The 22733-nt window shown below is 38.9% G+C and overlaps 1 long non-coding RNA gene across 1 annotated transcript; it reads left to right on the plus strand.

Annotated features, from left to right (window-relative positions):
* The first annotated feature begins 7869 nt into the window (after window positions 1-7869).
* LOC150105972 (uncharacterized) lies at window positions 7870-17661 on the plus strand. Its single transcript, XR_016548413.1, has 3 exons — window positions 7870-8006; window positions 10759-10843; window positions 17354-17661. It is a non-coding gene; the product is annotated as an uncharacterized LOC150105972 (long non-coding RNA).
* Window positions 17662-22733: the final 5072 nt, after the last annotated feature.

A 22733-nucleotide genomic window follows, 5' to 3' on the forward strand; every position in this document is an offset into this window, starting at 1 on the left:
ATAATAATAAGATTTAATTTAAAGACATATATATGATAAAGAATAAAATTTGATCATTTCACTAGGAGTATTTTGTGGTTTATGTGCTGCAACATAAAGATTACAGAAAAATCATATTAAAAGTAATCTGAGTATTTTAAAAATGACATGCAGCTTCTTTTGACTTTGTTGTATTGTTTGAGCATAAGGACACTCATCTAAGAATTATTATTATTATTATTACCAATTTTGCGATTTATTTTCACTGGCAAAAAAAAAAAAAAAATAAAACTTTAGGCTTAAGGTTATTTCCGTTGGTTATTTTTATATGGTTTCCCCCCAAGAATTTTTTGATAAACTATATTACATTGTACCATGGGTGAGCTAATTACATTTTTAAAGATTAGTGTTTTATTTATTTTTTCTTTGAATTTTTATTTATTTCACATAATCCGAAAACTCTACTCTAGAAACCAAACCTTGAACTCTTCAAAGTCACTTCATACTTTCGTAAGTGGGACGGTGGGCTCAACAGGGCGCCGAAATTCACCTTCAACCTAACATTAAACATTCACATCCACTGCAGGATTCGAAATCACAGCCTGTTGGTTAGACAGCGGATACACTTTTCTTCTTTTCCAATAATATTTGTACAAGACAGTGAAAAACGGAGAATTGCTGATGTCATACTCATGTTGTTTATGTATATATTTTTAGAAAAGACAGAACGTAGAAACAGCACTTCCATGGGAAAAGTGATTGAAGAGAGTCGCATTACAATCAGCATTTCTATAAAATCGTGCTTAAAGTATTACTCATAGGCAAACTTTTAGAACTGATCATTAAAACTCTTTGCGAATAAAGAAGGTCATTGGAGTATATTGTCATCAGCAAAACTCTGAATAGGACTTGCCGTTAAACAGAGAAGCTCATTAATCCATAGGAGGAAGAGTGCGACTAAGCATACAGTCCTGGGATATTTCGGCATTAATGGAAAAACTCAGATGAGAGGAATCCACCTTTTATGCCACGCACGAAAGGCAACAGAGCCTAGCAATTTCCAAGATAATGACTCTACTTTCCAAGAAAGTCTCGATGCCTGATCAATCAAATGTCTCGGATATATTAGGAGCAGCCACACAAGATTCTTCGAACCTTCCATGGATTGTGCTCAAAGGTTCTTAAGGTTAGCGTGGTAGTATCGTGTAGAACTAAAATGATGTAATCCATATTGGCGATCCCTTATTAAACGATGGGTTTCTTGGTAGGGAAGCATCTGGTTGTTGGTGACTTACCTCATGACGTTCGATAGTAGTGAGGTGAGCACAAAGGGGCGAAAGAGTACTGGCTAAATTTTTTACCCCTTTTTTTAGGAATAGGCTTGTGGAATAGATGCAGGAAATGTAAGACAACTTAAGAAAAATCAACATTTAGAGATTTATCGTTACCAAGGGTGTTCAGGATTTTTGGTGTCCCTCTGACGAGAGACCTGAAGAGATATATTGTGAGTGCTTTTGTGCAAAAGCAGGTGCAGATTTGCTTTGTTCGGGTAAACATGGGTTTGAGGACATATTGATGACTGATTTCAAGTTGTCTCTGGGTGGAACAACCTTACCATTGTAAAAAAACCTCAAAGGAAGGTTATATGTCATTGTTTGAGTAAATAGACTGCACACGTAACCTACCTGGATAATGCTTGGCAGATGATGACTGAAACATTGAACTCAGTAGTTGCTACTTTTCTAAACCTCTTTTAAGCAAAACTTATAAAGAAAGACTTTTAAACATCTTCAGAAACTCACAACGTTTTCTGATGTATAAATAATTAAAGCGGTAATTAAATTATATTCCTCGCTTTACGTAATACACCATTGAAACATTTACTGCTTAGTAGATAAGAAAGTCGGATGGGAAATATGACCGAAAACAAAACTTTAATTTTGTAATGACAATCCCGTCCTCAAACTTACTGAAGAAGTTTATATGTATTATTGAGTACAGTAATATATTTCATGTTAAGTTTTTATCCATAGCGATATACATGGTGAAACCACCATGTATATCGTGGTTTTACCATCAAGAAAGCCGGCAAAGATTCCTAATAGAAATAATTCAAAACAGTTCTACATTAACTACATTCTTAAACTGCCAAAGAAAATTATGAGATGAATCACAGTTTGCTCACTCGTCATGTACACTGTTTGGAGAGAAGTAAATATGAGACATGAGAAACAAACGAACATGGCGCTTGCCTTAATTAGATGTAGGACCTCTTTTCGCTGCGAAGACTGCAGAAATCCTTTAGGGCAAACTTTACACAAGCTTGCAATAGCGATCAAGGTGAATTTTGAAACATTCTTGCTGTAGGCATGTAATGAGGTTTGGGACTGTTGTGTGGCCAACAACCCCTGACCTTGTTCGACGCTCTCTTTCATTCCACGAAGAAAGAGAATGTACAGATACCTCAAGGAGTTCAGTGCTCGTAGCACTACAAACAGAGTTCGAAGGCCGAACCAGGAAAAACAAGAAGATATAGTACGCCCACAGATGCGAGACCTTTCGACACTTCTGCACATGTCACAAAAAAGGAGAATCCATTCCGAAAGCTTAAAAAGTTTCGATATATCAATATCCCCAGTTACGTTGCGATGACGAATAAAATTTTTCACTTCTGCCCAAACATACTCAATAGCATTAATATCACGATATGGTGGTAGCCTCAAATCTAGGAATACATGCTCTATGAGCATCGTGTCGAATTTAAATAGTTTAGTTGTGGGCGTGTTTCTTTTGACCAAGTTAAGCAATTCAATTTTTCGCATATCCGGGGAATGAGAAATGTTATTTGCAGAGAGCCAATCCATAAGAACTTGCTTCTTATTAGACCAATTTGGAACTTTGTTTAATTGAATGGAGTGATATGAAGCAGCATCAATTAAAACAACAGCATTTTTAGGAAGGTTTGGAATCAGTCTTTCTTCTGCCCACTTTTCAAAGATCATAGAATTCATTTGCCAATGGTAATCTCCAGTAGTTGAATTGGCTTTGTATAGTAAGTTTGAATTCAGTAAAAAACCCATTTCTCCACGACACACGAAATTATCATGCGCCGCGAGGCATTTCCGGTTTGTAGCACTTCACATTCTTATTTAGATTGCCAGCATTCTCCATGAGTTAAATTACTGTCAATCCAAGTTTCATCTAGATACACAATCGGTCTTTTCTCCTCCCTGAAACATCGTATTGCTCTCAAATACTGCATTCTAGATAAAACAATGTCACTTCGCTCCATGATAAGTTTCCTTTTATTCTGGAACTTTTTAAAACAAAATCCGATTTCATTAAGTATTTTCCTTAAAGTTTCTCTTTTCCAAGAAAAATTAAATTTTTCTTTCAGCACAGGAATCAATTTCGGGACAGTTGGCACTCTTTTCTCGACCACGTAAAATTCGTGAATAGTTCTTCTTACAAAATCTTCTACATCTTCGACATCAAAATCATTCAAAGCTACGGTTTCGATGGTTTTCTTTACTCTGGCGTTTTTTAGGAGGTTTAAATTTTGGCTTACCTTCACCGTTTGATTCCATACGAATTCTTTTAACAGTCGATCCCCCATACGCCAGCAATTGCACTTGCACGTTTTATGACTTGAGAAAGGGGAACAAGGAGACTTCCTTTTAACGATTCTTTTTCACAGAATGTCAGCACATTATTCAACATTCTTTTGCAAAAGCTATTGAAAGGTTTAACACCAGAACTTGTTGACTGTATTGGATCCATCATACAAATTAATAATAAAAATATTAATGCAAAAAAAGCAACTACAAAAATCAAGCTGCTACTAGTACAGCGACAGACAAGAAAGCACGTGATTTCGCGTGTTGGCGACATCTTACATCCTTCATTTCTTTCTCCCTTTCAACATGAATCGACTATTCTTGGCACAAAGCCAAGCGAAGCTTTAGCAAGTGTGGGCGTACTATACCATCACACAGCCACTTCCGAATTTCATAGTTGAGGCTATGCATTCTGGTAAGAGACGTTCATCCAGCCCCATGCGACAATCACACCCGTCCATCTGCTTGTTAGAGGATATAGCGTGATTTGTAGCTCCATAACACAGCTTTCCAAGTTTCCCGTCCAAACTAAACCCTGCACGTTAGTTCGGGTAATGCAGGGGTTGCATATTGCTCTCCTACATGGAAATCCACGTTGTGAGCATCTGTTCTGAATGTTTGTAAGAAGATTCATGTTCCACTCGATGCCCTGAACTTTACTTTCAACGTGTCGACACCAGAATGGAGATTTTCACATACTATTCTTCGTAATAGCCTACGGTCACGTTCGGTGTTTGTGTGTGGTGGGTCATCCACTGCAGGTAGCATTTGGAGTTGACTCCATGAGCTTAGATTTCAGTATGGTATCAATGATTGTTGACTTGAGATGGTCCAAGTTGTCAATTTGCCGAACAGATAGGCCCAACACGACACTCTATCATAACGCCTCTTTGAAATTCCGTCAGTTCCACTTTCGCAGACATTTCACCTGGACATATTTGCACTGACTTGGGAGCAACAGTTTTAGTGTAATTTTTAATCCCAATTTCTGAAGAAGGCCTATTCTGGTAAAATTAATCTCGAACGAAATCGTAAGTAATCTACTGTAAGCAAGCTTTTCACTGATTTTATTCTTCCTTGAATTTGGATCTTCATTTGTTTGGTTGTTGTTTAAAACGTGGGAAAAACATCTCGGAAGAAACGTTCGGATACATGTATTCAAGTATTTCCTGATTTCGTCTTTTCTGTGGGAGGCAGAAAATGTTCAACCGTTGACGATGTATGTGCTTCCAAATAACTTCATTGTAATCTGCGATCTTATCTGCAATCAAATCCGTGACGCGGCATAAATTTACTTTTACAATTATCTCGTTAATGTCTAAGAGTAAAGCACTTCTTGGAAAGGTACTGAAACTTTCTCATAAAATTTCTAGATTTTATATTTAATTAGATTTCCTTCGCATTTAGCATATTCTGAAATTTTTATTTCGCTATTGTTTGCGGTTTTAGACTGATTGTTGTAATCATTGCAGTGAATGATGCAATGTGCAACGTAATTTAAATGAGTGAGAAATACTTGGAAGAGTAATCAGAAATTCACTTTAATTACACACACACGCACATTTGTTTTAAAACTTACTCTGTGTGTGTGTGTGTGAAAATCTTATAAGTTCAGTACAATTTAGTATTAAATTTCAAATCCAGTATTATTTTATAAAAAAATATTTTAGACTCCCTTAGAATTTTAATTCAAACATTATTTCTCAACTTCGCATATAAATTTAGTATATCGCTCTACCCCTTCAGCTGAACACATCGAGAAAGTGCTGGAGTCTTATTTAACGTATTATAGACCCCCCCCCCCCCCGTATTGCCGAAATGGAAGAACAAGAGGAAAAATAGGAACGTTGGTTCCCTTCCTATTATATACTTTTCAAAGTGATTGTACCAACAGAGGTAAAACTGTTTAAAATGTAATTAAATATAATAAAATGGTTTATAATTAAATATAAGAAAAATCAAATGTATCTAAATAAGCTATCTGATCAAAATTATCCGGACACCTACTCAAAACTGTAATCAGACTTTCCATGCGACACACTTTCCAATAGTGGACATTAACTCTGGGTGGGTCCACCCTTTGCTTCTATGACAGCTCTGAGTCTCTCGGGGAGACTTTATGCGAGGTGTCTGAACGTCTCTGAAGGAATGGCAGCCCATTCTTCCTGAAGAACTGTAGCCAGAGCAGTTCGTGATGTGGGTCGATGGGGTCTAGAACGAAATCGGCGTTCTGAATCCCAAAGATGTTCTATGGGATTCAGGTCAGGGGTTTGGGCCGCCAGTCCATTTCTGGAATGTGATCGTCTACTAACGCTTCCCTCACAGATCTTGCTTTATGGCAGGTAGCATTGTCATGCTGATACAGACAATAGTCATCACCGAATTGATCTTCTATAGACAGCACCGAATGGGTCAAAATGTCCTTGTACCCTTCCGCATTTAGATTTCCGTATAGTGTTACGAGAGGGCCAAATCCATTCCATGAAAATCACTCCCACACTGGAACGCCACCTCCTCCAAATTTCTCTGGTGGCACTACACACGCTTGCCGGAATCGTTCTCCAGACATTAGCCACACTCACACCCTCCCATCGAACTTCCACATGGAAAAACGTCATTCATTACTCCAAATCACACGTTTCCAATTGTTCACTGTCCAGTGGCGTCACTCTTTACTCCACTGCAGGCAGCGCTTAGCATTCACAGGAGAAATGTTTGGTTTATGCTTCCATGGTAGAGCAGCTGCTCTACCATGGAAGCCCATTCCTCTTAACTCTCGACGCACAGTCATGGTGCTGGCTGGACAGTTAGTAGCACTGAGGTACTCCAGGGTGATTATTTCACTCGATGTCTGGCGATTTCCACGAATCACCTTCTTCAACGCTCGACGGTCCCTGTCTGTCATTGAATGCGGCCTACCCGACCGTGGTTTCGTTGTGAGTGTGCCTCCACGTTTCCACTTCACAATGACGTCACCAACTGTTGACTTGGGCAACTTGAGGAGGGTTGAAATGTCTCTGACAGATTTCTTACTGATGTACCAATCAATAAATAGTCCACGTTCGAAGTCACTGAGCTTTCTCGACCTACCCATTCTGCTCGTACTTCTTATCACTGAACAATACACATCGCGTGCCTCCTTTTATACTGGTAAGTGTGGTGTAATGTGACATGTAGACGTCAGTTTACGAATTACAGAGGGGTGCCCGCGTAGTTTGGATTAGATAGTGTAGGTAATCTTATACGTTTCAATATCTTCATTAGTTTACAACGATAACCTCTAGATATGGTACATTATTTTATTTATTTATTTATTTTTGGAAATATGACAAGTTTTTTTGAATTTGTGTTTTTCATTTCCTTACCACCTTTACAACCTTCAATAAATATTTCTTATTGACTTTCTCTCTAAATTTTCAGTCCTACTAAATCGAAGTTATTCATAAGAATAGCGACTCATTCGAGTTATCAGTTGTGCATTGCATTTGCTTCAGCTCTCAATATCCTTTCTTAGGTAAGAACTCGAAACTTGGATACATTACTTCAAATAAATAAGAGGTGACGGATTGTTTACCGGTCGTAAAAACGAGAACAATGGAAACAAGGCCTGCTCAGCCTTGTGCTAATTTCCATTAAAGCATCCACTCCATCAGTTTCATTTTCATCCTTATAGTTTAAAATAATCATATTTTTTTTATCTATTATGTACTATTATCTTTACTTTTTCGATTAATTCAATTTAATATTTATTCATTACAATTATAGTATTTTTTATTGATTAAAATGTTTTTCCTGTTTGAGACTGTTTGTGTTCTTTTGCCTTTCCTAAAGCAGTGGCATATGAATTAGGAAATTGCATTTTGCTTTATATTTTGATTTCAAAAAATTCCAAGTAATTTCGAGAAGGCTGTTAATAACTTTCCTCTTCATGTTCTGGTAAATTGTTATTGGGACTACCACTGCCACACCCTATTGTGGACAACTGTAAAAGAGAACAGGTTCAGACAAGGGCAAATATTATTACAACCTCACGTTTCTTCGTAATAATAGAACGTCATCGAGATGACAACATAAATAAACTGATGACGCAACCTGTTAGTCCGTAATGCTTAGCAATAGTGTCACTAGATTTATCACGTTAGTCATCCTAATAGGCAATCCATATTTCTTAACTTTCAAAATGTTATCGCCTCTGTTATGTCCCTGTTTATGTATCACATGAAGCAACAAGTCATGCATGATTGCAATCACGTCTTAGAAGAAAAAAAAAACATACACACGAGATAACCTGCTTGTTTTCCGTTTTGGGTATAAATACGGCTTCGAAATGCAGATTGTATTATCAGTTGAACGCACCGAATTCTCTCGACTTCGCTATTAGAAGAGAATCGAAATAACAGGATTTAAAAAGTAAGAATCAAGATCAAAATTATCCATAAATGATTATTAATGTTTCGCTTATTTTATTATATTATTTCTAATACTATGGTTTGTTCTTGATAACATTTTTAAATATGTATGAATTATTATTTTAAAAACCGAAGTAGATAAACCCTTGTAAGATTGTTTTAATATCTTTTAATTTGAAGGACTTGATTAGGATGTCCTTTTATTAGAAGTCGCATATGAATAACAAAGTAAGTAACCACGATCGTTTGTAATAGAACATCACTACTGTAGGTAGGATTTTATATATTTTTGTATTCTGTTACTTATTTATTTTTACATAATCCAAAATCCCTCTGGAGACCAAACGTGTAAGTTTTTCAAGCCCCTTCAAGTGAGGTCTCCCACTTCCTAAACATTACATACGCTAACTACTCGGCCAGCGGGCTATATGCCAACAAATAGTACTAATCCCACTAATCCGTATTGTTAAGATGAAGGATCTAAAAACCCCATTTCTTCGCTCTATATCGAAAATATAGGAGACTTGTTTAGGACTTCTGTCAATTTGTTATGAATATATTAATTTATCTCCATTCTTGTAAATAGACAGAATAACGGATTTCTTCTAATCAATAAGTAATGAGTTATTTTCGGATTTCAAATTGTATTACAAAAGGATTGAATTACTTATATGATTTCAAGCTGATAAGTTAAATCCACATTTACAGACTTCTCTTTATCTCTTTATTTTATTTTATTTTAAATTCGATTAGTAATATAATTTCTATTTCAATGTTATTTCTTATGTTAGATTTTAATTCTGTAATCTATTCCATGCATTTTATAATAATGATTTGGTTATTTTTAAATCATAATATATTACCCCCCCCCATATATATATATATATATATATATATATATATATATATATATATATATATATAATACACATTGCTAGGAAAGAAGTCAACAGACACTCCCATGTACAAGGTTCATCTTATCATGTAACGAGTCACCTGTTTGTAGCTGATATAAATTGGAGAAATATTGTGCACAAGTCAGTGTAAATGTGTCCCGGTGAAATGGCTAAGAAAAAAAAACAACTAAATAACTGACAGAGTTTGAAATAATCATTGGAAGAGTATGCTATGTTGTAGGAATATCTGATCCAGTGGTGGCTGGTACATAAGCACTGCCACACTACGGGGCACCCCCAAGTCAAAAACGAAAAAAAATTAAATTTTGTTTGTGTTTATAAATAATAACAACGCTTACAACATTATATAAATGTAATACAACATGATAAAGGCTACAGCTTATATTTCGACATTGATTGAATAGTTAATAATTGGAATTGCTCGATTAACGCTTTAGATTACGAAACAAATGCACTGCGATATAACGCAGTGTCGGAATTATCACGATCGGTCAGTTTCGGCTAGACTCGCCGATATTCGTTGCACTTGTCATTGCACGTAACAAGTGAATCCGACACTGCTCTTTGAGCAGTGTCGCTACTGATAAATCGTATTCTCGCGCGCGTTGTTTCTGTGAGATACGAAACTTTTAGTATTGGTGTGAGTTTATAGTGAGGGTCAACTATTTTTAATAAAGCAATTTTTTTAACATGTAAAATTACTTATTAATAAATTGGTTAATGATTAGGAAAAATGAATTATTTTTCTCATTTTGTATATGTTGCACCCACACTTAAAATTTTCACCAGCCGCCACTGATCTGATCGGCAAATTGTTGAAAAATTGACCATGGTAGGTCAACAACCAGTAATACGTTACTGAAATGAAAGTACCTATACGCATTGGACGACACACCACACTCACCGAACCTGACGGTAGAATGATACAAGGATGTAAAAAACAAGTTAAATGCAGAGTACCGGGAATCGACTGAAATACCAATCTGCACAAGCACATTCAGTATAGGTGCTCACAACATGGGTTTCCATGGTAGGACCGCAATTTGCAAGCCCCATATTATCTAAACCAATTTGCAGCGTCATCTTCAGTGGCGCAAAAAAGTACAGTGGGATGAGGCAGCTCCCTAACACAGCTTTCCAAGCTGTGTTAGGGAATGACGAATCACGCTAAACCTTCTACTGAGCAGACAGACGGGTTGGATGTGAGGGGTGGAGGACGCCCGGTGAATGTTTCTTACCATAGTGCTCTTTTCATACCAATCCCACTATGAAATTCGGAGGGTGGCGTAATGGTATAGTTCTGTTTTTCCTGGCATAGTCTTGGACCATTGTGGTGCCACAAACGTTGAACTCCAAGAGATATCGGAACATTCTGGAGAATGCTTCCTACTTTGTATTATTTTCTACAGAACTAACCATTCTCTTTCAGCAAGACAATGCACCCTGTCATAAGGTTGCTGCTGTAACTGCACACAGCACTCATCTCAATCGTATTGACCATCTATGGCATGAAAGGGTCCAGTGAGCTCAAGGTACGTTCCCACACCAAAATCCAGGACCTCATTACATGCGTACAGGAAGAATGGTCCAAAATTCCCATTGATCGCTGTCGAACGCTTGTGAAAAGTATGTCCCATACGATTGCTACAGTGAACTCCGCTAAAGAGGTCCTACATCTTATTAAGGTGGGTGCCATGGCGCTGTTTGTTCCTCACACTAATATGTCCGTTGACTTCTTTCCAAGCAGTGTATAAGAGAACAATGTCAAATATTCCAGTCATTTCAGGTCAGTTCAGCTTTTCTCACTAACAATAGTATGTTATTTCATTTTTTTAGTTAAACATGGAGAAGATAATACTAGGAATGATGATTGTGCTTTGTATTACTACAACTTTTGTAGTTGTAGAAAGTCGTGAGTATGGTAAGTATCTTTTTTAATTATTAAAAGGCAATATACAATTTTAATAAAAGCAAACAAACAGACAATCATGATTTTATCTACAAGCATTCACCACTATAATGCATTCTTTAATTTAGTTTCGACTATGAGGTCTTCATAGATACCTATCACTGCTTCGAGGACTTGTTTTATTGAGTGAAATACAGTTATTTGCAATTATCTGCATCATTTACATGATTATGTAATCATGCAGCACCCAGACTCAATAAAATCATGTCGTTGATCCAACAACAATGAAACACACACACACACACACACACACACACACACACACACACACACACACACACACACACACAGAGCACAGTCGCTAGCAGCGCCTACCCCCCCCCCCCTCCCTCCAAAAAAAGATTAAAATGAAAACTCGCCATAATGCATGGTGCATATAAAATACTTAAAAAATACTAAACGTATGATAATGATGAATATTTAGGAACGTACTGTTGTGAATATTGAGTATCACGTGTTGTTAGGCATCCCAGGTCACGAGGCACATATATATATATATATATATATATATATATATATATGAGTTACATATGGATCTGAGTTGTAATATAATATATTCCCGTGTTCCCGTGCGCGATAGCCCGGAAAATAGACGCTGAGTTTCGCTCTCTCAGTTTCTTCCGGAATTTTGCTCCCGGTGAGGAGCCCGGGGGGGGGAGTGATTTCGGGGGGTTTGTCCTGGGAGAGCATTTTGAGTCTCTGGGGAGGGTGTTTTCCGGCTTGGTCCGTAAAGGACCTCGTCGGTGGACGCTTTTCCCTGGAATATGAGCGGTTCTTCTCGGTGGTGGGGGGGAACTGCTAGATTTTTGGATGCTGAGGCAACTCATGTCAAAGGTGGAGCTTGCTCCACCTTTGACATGAGTTGCCTCAGCTTGCACTACCTTAAGGGTCAGTTGCTGCAGTATCCAGGTATTTGCTTACACTTAGAATCGCCGAACTTTATTATATAGTTGCTACTATATTCGGCGTGAAACTCTGAGTTTCTTATTCGGCTAAGAAACGATATGGGATCTAAAATATCCCTTAACTTAAACAAGATTTTATAGAGGTTTCCGAACAAATAGAAATTAGAAATTATAATGTAATAAAATGGATGTTATACTTCTGTTAAAATGCATAATTGAATGTACATTGGAGTGTATGTAAAACAGAAAGTAAGGGATTAACCCAGATTACAGCGATGATGAAGTAAAAACAAAAGTTCGCAAGTTCATGCGAATATAGAAATATGATCCAAGAACGGAGGGGGGGGTGAAGTGACTCTTCGTGTTGGCAGAAATCCTGGAAACTGCATCGAGGAGAACAAAGGACAAGCAGAACCCCAGACATGATCGAGCGAGTGCGACAAATGCTGGCACGAGATCGGCGACTGACTCTACGATTTCTGGCGGAGGAATTGGGCATTAGCAAGGACACGGTGCGTACTATCGTCTGAGAAGATTTGGGTAAGTAGAAGATCTGTTCCCGGTTTGTGTCGCACAAGCTGACAGATGAACAAAAAGCCAAATGGATAGAAACTTCTGGAGATTTCATTACCATGTATGACCAGGATCCATCCTTTCTGCGAAACATCGTCAGAGGAGATGAGACCTGGTGGTACCAGTTCGATCAGGAAAATCTAAGAGGCAATCGATGGAATGGTGTTCACCGTCTTCCCCGACCCAAAAAGAGTCGCCTGCAAAACTCCAAGGGTCAAGACATTGTTGATCGCCTAACGTTTTACAGACGTGGCGGCAATCCTAGAACGTGTGACAGCGGTTCTGTGATCGATTCCTAAAGAGCCCCTTGGTGACAGTTTCCTGAAGCTTTATGAACGTATCCAAAAGTGTGTTGTGAAGGATGGCGATTGTTTTGAAGGCCAATAAAGGTAATTTGTTGTATCTTCTGTTTTGTTTGTTTTCTGATACCATTCACCGAACTTTTTAGACGCACTTCGTATATAATTTAGAATGGCAAAGTCGTTAAACAAATTAATATTTTCTAAATTGCATAGTTTGAGAGTTGGTAACCTGTCTGTCGTGAATAGACTAATAACAAAGGTCGTTCGCTAGCAGTAGGAACATAAACAAGATTATAAGGGATTAATAGCGAGGTCTATATTAAGCTGATCATAGTTACATTTGAGTAAAGTAGAAGTAAGTTAGGCCTAAAGTGCACGTGTAAGAGAATAACAACGGTGTGGTTGATAGAAACATGACATTGATAATAGAGTATTAGAATATTACAAATGGCGCAATCGACGACATCTTAAATATTTAACACCTTAAATATTTTTACAATATATCATTGTGCTTTACTCTAATAGTGTGCGTATGACATCAGCTGATACACAATACTTTTTGGTGCTAGGTCCCTCATTGCTAGACTTTCGTCATAATTCAGAATCCAAATTGTTACTTAAAATTCGTGTACTAAAAGATGGTGTGGAATGGGTATAAAGTCGCATGCCACTCTCAGTTCATTCCATTATTTACAAGAATCAAATGAGTTTAATCCAATGTCAGTCTAATCATTGACTTTGAGCATTATTGTTAATGTAATTACCATGGGGAAACATACGTAAAGTTATTGTTAAACCTGCCTTACTGGATTGAGTTGGATCACTTTATTCAATCAATTGAAACGTCTTTCAAATTTAATATTTATTGAGGCTATATTTTTAGGGAAAATTTTAACATTGCCCAAATTTCTGAATATGATATAAACCTGAGTAGATTCTTTTTCTTCAAGTGTCTTCCCCTAGAAGGAGGTTTGCAACCATGTCACGGAACTTTTTTCTTTCTTTTGTTGCTCTGGAACATTTATGGTAATTCAAGTCAGTCCAATCCTTAATGTCTTCAAACCACATTCTCCTGGTTGTCTAACTCTCCCTCTTTTTCCATCCACTTTCCCTTCTAATATTAATTTCTGAATGCCTTCTTGTTTAGTTAGATGTCTAAAATATTTAAGTGTTCGTTATTTAATTATTTTCATTAATATTCTTTTCATTTAACTTTCTTTAAAACATCTTCCTTTTTCAATTCTCTGTCCATGATATTTTCAACATTTTCTAATAGTCGACAATTCGAAAGCTTCTAATTTTTTTCTCTGCTTCTTTGTTTAGAGTACGTTTCACTGTTGTAGATAAAGCTCGACCATGTATAGCATTTTATTAATATTTTTATCATTATGAAATCTGTTTAGTTTCTTATAGAGTTATCTGAGTTTGTCCAAGTATATAGTCTGCGCTTTGGATGTTGAAAGAAAGTCATTATGCGTAGGTTGTTTTGTATGCGAAAATGTATCAATCTATCACCTCTTTCATTTCTTTCGCCCAATCCAAATTTTCCAACAACTGGATTTTATTCCTCTTCTCCAACGTTTGTATTCAAGTCACCCATCACTATGAATATCCCATTTGATTTTACATATTCTATAGATTTTTGTCATCATCATCATCATCATCATCAAATTCCTGCCATGTACCTTCAAGGGGGTGTACAGGATATGATAGTACTACATGAAAAAAATTACATCATTATTAATTTCCTATCTACAATTTTCCTCCAAATCAGTCTGTTACTTGTCAAGACTCCAACATTATCAGATCTTATATTTCTATAGTCTAAAGCACTTTGTACCGTATCAATCCACCTATATCTTGATCTTCCTCTGGGTCGTTTTGCTGCCAACCTGGCAGAGAACACTTGTTTTGCTAATCTTTCTTCGCCCATTCTGTTTAAGTGACCATACCACCTCAGATTAGCTCTGCTAACGCATTCCTGGATGCTGACAATGTCAAGTTCTTTCCTAATATCCTCGTTTTTAATATGATATTGCCATTGATGCCATCTGTTCACGCCTATAATCTTTCTCAGGACTCTCATATCTGTGGTCTCTAGTCTTTGGCCAAGTGTTTTACTTCTGACCCAGCTCTCAGATCCATAAGTTAAAACTGGTTTGAACACTGTCTTGTATACAGCTAATTTAGTGTTCCGACTAATTTCTCTCTTATTCCATATGAATGTATTCAATTGACCTCCCACCATACCAGCTTTGCTGATTCTGTTGTCTATTTCTATATTTAATTTGCCATCTTCAATAAAAATCGTGCCTAAATAGCTGAAATGTTTTACTTGTTCCACAGGTTCTCCATTCACAACACAGTTGACATTTTCAATGATTCTGCCTATCTTCATTGCCTTTGTCTTTTTATTGCTGACCTTCATACCATATCTATTACAACAGCTATTCAATTTAGTCGGAGAATCTTGCAGACTTGTAGCAGATTTATTTAGAAGTATAACATCATCCGCATAAAGCAAAGAGCTGACATTAACATCTCCAATTTTGATATCATGTTTAATACCACTTTACTTCATAATGTGATCCATATAGATAATGAATAACAGAGGGGATAATGTACATCCTTGTCTCACACCAGATTTAACATTAAACCATCTTCCTGTACTTCTTCCTTCAATTCTAACTGCTGACTTGCAACTCAAATAAAGACTAAGTATTGCTTGATATAATGCCCCATTCACACCATATAACTGCTGCGTATTGAATAGCTTCTGTCTTGGCACCTTGTCATATGCCTTTTCCAGATCAACAAAACTTAAATACAGATCTTTGTTATATTCCCATGCTTTCTCGACTATTTGTCGTAAAGTGAAGACCTGATCCTGACAGCCTCTATTTGGCCTGAATCCAGCTTGTTCTTCACCAAGCTTTTCTTCCACAATTCTTCTCAACCGTTTCTCAAGTATACTTGAGATGCATAGATCTTGCCAGGAACACTCAGTAGGGAAATACCTCTGTAATTCTCACATGCAGTTTTATTTCCCTTTTTACATATGGGTACTATGAGAGCTCTACTCCAATCATCAGGAATTCGTCCCTCTGTCCAGGCTTTTATACCACCATACTTCAGCATTTCTGGTCGAATATCATCTACTCTTGCTACCTTTCCACATTTCAAGCCTTTGATGGCTTTTTCTACTTCAAGTATGGATATGTATTCCTGACTGCATGCCTGATCAGTGTTTTTTACCACTGTGCTGTCATCACTGCTTTTTTCATTTAGCAGTTTTTTTCAAAGTAATTACTCCATACTTCAAGGATATCTTTTTTTCCTGTTTTCATGTCACCTTTATCATCTCTAATTCCTTTTACAACACTCTTTCCTCCATTCGTAAGCTTCTTCAACATCCTCCAGAATATTTTGCCACCTTCTTGATATTTATTTTCTATATTCTTGCCAAAGTCCTCCCATGACTTTTGTTTAGCTAGTTTTACACAGTGTTTAGCATTCTTGCATTTGTCTCTATATTCTCTAAGAGCACAAGCTGACATATTTGACAGGAACTTTTGATATGCTTTCTTCTTTTCCTTCACTGCCTCTTTAACTTCCTGTGTCCACCAGGGAGTTCTGATTTTTTTTATCCTTACAGACAACCTCACCACATGCCTCTCTGGCAGAATCAATCAATGTTTTCTTCAGAGTGTGCCACTGAATCTCCAAGGTTTGATTTCTGTTCTCAAACTCTTTCATTTTTTCTTCAACAATCTTTGTGTATTTTAGTCTACAGTTCACATCTGAGAGCTGCTCAACTTTTATTCGCTTTAAAACTTTCTTACATGTTATTCTTTTCAATATGAAATTCAATTTTATCCTGCTCAAGACTAAATAGTGATCACTTCCAATTTCAAATCCTCTGTACACTCTGGTGTCCTGCACCAGGGAGAAAACATCACTATCAACAATGACATAGTCAATGAGACTTTTCTTATTCCTAGCCTCTTCTCTCCATGTGAATTTGTGCACATTTTTATGTTGGAACATGGTGTTAGTAATAACCAGTCCTTGTCCTGAGCAGAAATCCAACAGATATTTGCCATTATCATTAGCTTTGCTCTTTTCTCCAAATTTCCCCAAAATATTTTTGTATGTCTCACAATCGTTTCCTACTCTGCTATTTAGATCCCCAACAAGGACCAACTTTTCATTTTTCATCGTGTCAGTTGCTTTTTCTAAAGCCTCAAAACATTCCTCCACTTCTACCTTAGTAGAACCTTCTGTGGGACCATAGGTACAAATAAGCCTCATTTTCCAGTTCCCCATTCTCATATTTGCCCACATTACTCTACTTGAGACTGCCTGCCATTCAAGAAGATTAGCCTCGTATTTTGTGTTGAATACTATGGCTACTCCTTTTCCTTGATTGTCATTGCCTGAATATAACATTTTGTATTTATTGCTCAGAAAGATCTCACCAGTTTTGGTCTTTTTTGTTTCAGTCACCCCTATTATGTCGATCTGGTACTTATCTAATTCCTCAGCTAGCTCCATTTCTTTGCCATTCAGGCTTCTTACGTTGATAGTACCGATCTTTAACTCTGGTGATGTTGAGTTTTTTGTAATAGATTTTTGTAAGTTATTATAAAAATCTGCTAATTCTTCATGCTATTTTCTTTCAGAGAGATGCATTGGATATCCTGAAGTTCAATGTTTTGCACCACCACAATATTTATGTGGAGACGAATGTAAACCGGGTACTGTATGTTGCCTGAAAATATGCGATTATGAGTGTGTTTAACAAGCCGGTCCTGGATGTCATTATTGAAGTCTTCTGAAAGAAAAGAATATCTTAAACCGTAAACTAAGATAATCACTTTATTTGCTATATCATAAAATGGTTACTGTCTATTTTTATATTGAAATTTGTAATAATTCAGAAATAAACTTTCAGCAAATAAATGTAAAATCTTAATTAGAAACGTTCAAATGTAGTATTTTTTCCTTCTATTCTACAATATCTTATTATATAAATTATTTCTAAAGTCAAGAAAGTGATATACGTTATATATGGCTCTGGATAGGGACGAATGGCTGCTTAGTTTTGTGTGGGTGAAGCATTACATCGTTGAATGAACACAAGAAATTACCGAAAATAACGAATTCCGTTTATTGACACCAACTGAACTTCTGTTTACAGGCAAGAAATGGCCAGTTTGCTGATTTTTTTAAATCAATTTTGTCTGCAAATTGCGATAAACTTTGCGCGATTTTCTTAACGGTGGGAGAAAAAAAACCTTGCACCAGCACACATGAATCCATGAAACTCACCAGCAGGTGAAAACAGCACTTTGAAAATTCTTCTAGTAATATGAAGAATCGACAGCCTTCTAGATGACAGGAGCTGAGATGATGCTACGGGAATGTTCTTTAAATAAATCATCAATAATTGATACACATATGAAAATTCGGCATCAGGTATTTGCAGAAAATAACTCAGATAGGAAAACGATTATTAGAGGGTTAATAAAAATACATGAGAGGTCTTTGATATAGAAAACAATTCACAGTAGGCTAGTACAAAAACGTAAGATGCATCTTAAATATCGAACCCTGAAAGAAACAAACTACTTTGCACGAATGTTAAATTAACGAGTAGAAAAATCATAAATGGTATAAATGCTTATTCTTATCCATTTATACTATAAATCAGATGATCAAATGAGGCAAAGTATTATTTAAAATTTTATTTACAAGCCTTACGGAAGATACATTTGCTGACATTGCACTATTTTATAACAGAATGGATCCACGACCGACATCATCTTGGATTATGACATCTTTGTAATGAGTCATTAAATATCAGCAGCGTTGCCAACCCACCCATAGATATTTTTTATCAATTAAGGTTCTCAAACGTAAGGTTCTTAAACTATGTTTTAAGTCTTATTTTTAAATAATACCCTAACCTAATCGAATATGATTTAAAATTTCATTTTATAGATTTGCGTATGTTGCACTCATTTCATCAACACCCGTAAGAAGAAGACTGAGATTTTGAGATAAAACCCCCCCCCCCACCCCCCCCCCCCCCCACCCCCCCCCCCCCCCACCCCCCCCCCCCCCCACCCCCCCCCCCCCCCACCCCCCCCCCCCCCCACCCCCCCCCCCCCCCACCCCCCCCCCCCCCCACCCCCCCCCCCCCCCACCCCCCCCCCCCCCCACCCCCCCCCCCCCCCACCCCCCCCCCCCCCCACCCCCCCCCCCCCCCACCCCCCCCCCCCCCCACCCCCCCCCCCCCCCACCCCCCCCCCCCCCCACCCCCCCCCCCCCCCACCCCCCCCCCCCCCCACCCCCCCCCCCCCCCACCCCCCCCCCCCCCCACCCCCCCCCCCCCCCACCCCCCCCCCCCCCCACCCCCCCCCCCCCCCACCCCCCCCCCCCCCCACCCCCCCCCCCCCCCACCCCCCCCCCCCCCCACCCCCCCCCCCCCCCACCCCCCCCCCCCCCCACCCCCCCCCCCCCCCACCCCCCCCCCCCCCCACCCCCCCCCCCCCCCACCCCCCCCATTTGTTTCTGTTTGCCAGGGGATTTTGTTGTTGAATAGATAAAGGTCCCCCATGGGAGTTGCCATTCTTCTGGTGAAAAGTATCGCTACACTCTTTTGGGGATTCACTTGTAATCTCCATTTGGAGAACCATTGTTCTAGTTGTAGTAGGTTTTCTTGCAGTTTTTTAGTGACAAGGTGTGGTCGTAGAGATCTGGCAAGTACTGCTGTGTCATCCGCATAAAGTGCTAAGATGGATGACATTGGTTTGTGTGGGATGTCTGCCATATATATCGAGAATAAGATCGGTGCCAGTAGGGAACCTTGGAGAATTCCCGCAGAGATCCATCGCTGACTTGAAACTGTACCATTTATTTTGACTTGTATGTGTCTGTCCTGGAGGTAAGATTTGATTAGGTGGACGATACCTGATGGTATGCCTGCTGAAATGAGTTTGTGTAGTAATCCCAAGTGCCATATCTTGTCAAAAGCTTTCGCTATGTCAAGGAAGACTGCTCCAGTGTGCTGGTGCCAATTGTAACCGGTGGTGATGTACTCAATTATCCTATGAATTTGTTGGGTTGCTGTGATGTTGTCTAAAGCCAAATTGTTCCTTAGGAATGATATTTAACTCATTTATTGTGGCTTGGAGTTTAGAGAGGATGATTTTTTCGGGAATTTTGCCTAAGTTTGAGATTAGGATGATGGGTCGATAGCTTTCAGGCAAATGTGAATCTTTACCTGGTTTATGCACTGAGACCACATCTGAGACTTTCCAATAGCTGGGAAAATAGTTAAATCGGAACAGGGCGTTGATTATGGTGGTGAGATATACGACAGCTCTTCGGGGCAGCAGTTTAATTATTCTATTTCATATGCCATCTGGGCCAGGGGCTTTTTTATTCTTTAGCTTCTTTAGAACTTCATAGATTTCCGCTGGTGAGGTTTTTGGAGGTATGTTGTTGCAGGTATTCAGTGCATGTCTGACATGGAGGTGGATTTTACAGACATGCTTGAAGTCCAGGTTGTCGTATGTAGAGCTACACTGTTTTTCTAGGTTCTTTGCTATTTCTTCAGCTTTTTCTGCGTCCGTGTGTACTAGTCCCATGTCTGACTTGAGTGGGGGAAGAGATTTGTTTTTGTTTCTGAGACTTCTTAATATGTTCCAAATGGAGTGTTCGCCGGGTGATACAGATGCTAGTTTGGCTTCCCATGTTTCGTTCCTGTGAGCTTTAAGTGCTTCTCTAACTTCATTATTCAGTTTATTGAGGATCTTTTTGTCCTGAGGTGCACGGGTGTTGTGGTACCTTTTCCTTGCTTTGTTTTTGTTCCTAATTAAATCCATGATGTCTTCTGGTAGTCGGTTTGGCTTAAGAGTAGCATTGGTAGAGGTGACAACCTTTATGGCTGTGTTGATCCGCTGGGTCAGGCCTCTGACCGCGTTTTCAATCTGTGTTATGGATCTGATGTGAGGGACAGGTCCAATGTGTTTTGATAGTACTTCTGTTAGTTTTTTCCATGAGATGAAGCTGTGGGGAGGAGGCTGCAGTTGTTCTTGCTTTCCCAGCTGGAGCAGGATTGGGTTGTGATCGGATGTTAGCTCGTTTAAAGAGTCTAGGCTATACTGTAGCTTAATATTTTGTTATATAGCAATGTCAAGTATGTCGGCTGGGCCATACGTACTATGATGTGTTGGTTCTGCAGGGCCTGCCACCACTCCATAATTTGAACTGGAGTAGCTGAAGAGTGTGTAGCCGTTTCTGTTTGTGGTTTTACTGTTCCATGCCGGGTGTTTCGCGTTTAGATCACCGGCAATGATGACTTGATCTTTATTGCCTAGGACGGCATCTAGATCTGAATGTAGTAGATTCTTCGATGGAGGGTTGTAAGCATAAAGTGTTAGTTTCTCAGCTGAGGTAGTGGGTACTACTATTTCTGTGAGCTCTAGATTTTTGGTTGAGGGGCTGGTTACAGAGTGTGATCGATGTGGTTTTTTATGAAAATGGCGGTGCCTCCTCCTCTGTAGTTTATTCTGTCATTTCTGTGGAGGAGGTATCCTCTAACTTTGGGATTGTCTGCTAGTCTTAAGTGGGATTCGTTTATTAAGATGATGTCTGGGTTGTATCTTAGTGCAAACTCTTGGAGTTCCAGAATCTTGTTTCTAAGTCCGTTCGCGTTCCAAGCGATGATCTGTAGGGAAACTGGAGTGCTTTTATTTTTATGCATTTATGAGAGCTGCTAGGATGGATTGGGTTTCTTGTAGAAATCTTTTTCTGGAGTCCGATGTGGAGTTAGGTTTGCTGAAGTCTTGCAGCATATTTGCAAGGGAGTTTGTGATGACGGCTGCTAAATTTGGGTTGTATTGCTCCTGAGTGGTCTTTGTTGAGCGGACTACATCTGCGTAGGACTTTGTCTGCCGATTGAGGTTTGCTTCGATCGGGGATTCTGGTTGCGGCAGTTGGTTTTGTATCGTGTTTTGTCGACCTCTGGAGAGTTGAGGAGTTAGAGCTACTGGTTTTTGTAGATTAGTAGAGTGAACAGATAGTCTGTTTTTTTAGGTGTTGTATACATCCTTTGTAGTTTGCTGGACGCGGGCCCCCGCAGTTTGCACATTTAGCCGGTGTGGATTTTGGCTTGGTGCAGGTATATGTGGGGTGGCTCTCCCCGCACTTGCATTCTGCTTTACATAATCTCTGGGCATGACCATATTTTTGCCACCTGTGGCACTGTCCTGATGAGGTTCGTTTTCTTAGTGGTTCTGGGCTGATTTTTAGCCTAGAAATTGAAGTTAGGTCATATATGTTTTTATATGCCTGGTGGATCTCTACTAAGACGAGTGGCATTGGACTTTTGTCTGCTCTGGTCATTCTGCTGACCTTGATGGGTGGTAGGTCTTGGTAGATCAGCGGCTATGTCTTCTATATGTATGTGCTCTGATACTCCACGGAGAACTACCTCCAGGCTCCTCTCGGAGTCAAGGGTGAAGGTGTGGTATTGCACACCTTTATTGTCTAGCTCCTTTTTGATTTTGATACCATCGTTTAAATTCTTTGCTGTGGTGTATGCTATCTGTAGACTAGTCGTAGTGGCTCTTAGTTCTGTCCACCTATTCTTTTCTTTTAAGATAATTGGAGGTAATTTCTCTTTAGTGGAGGCAGGAGGGTCAGAGTTGTGTCCATCTTCCTCCATACCTTCATCTATGGGTGGTTCTGTCGTCTGTGTTTTGCATTTTTTCCGCGGGTGGGTCTCTCCTTGATTCTGGGGGGGGATTGGAGACCACACCAAATCCAATTTTTTCCTCTGTATTAGCAGTATCCTCGCTTCGCTCATCATCTCTCGTTGTGGAGTACAGGTTCAAGTATTCTGTACTTGAATTTTTTGAGTAGGCTTAGCGCCAGACCTTTGTCTAGTGTTTCTATCAGCGCGTCGGTGTCTATGTCAGTCATAATTACGTCTAGTAGGTTTTGATTAGGGGTTGGTCAATTACTAAAACTGAGAATTAATAGCGATACCTT

The sequence above is a fragment of the Typopeltis vanoorti genome, chromosome 6 (genome assembly GCF_054136105.1).
Source record: "Typopeltis vanoorti isolate ZY-2024b chromosome 6, IOZ_Tvanoo_1.0, whole genome shotgun sequence".
Lineage (NCBI taxonomy): Eukaryota > Metazoa > Arthropoda > Arachnida > Uropygi > Thelyphonidae > Typopeltis > Typopeltis vanoorti.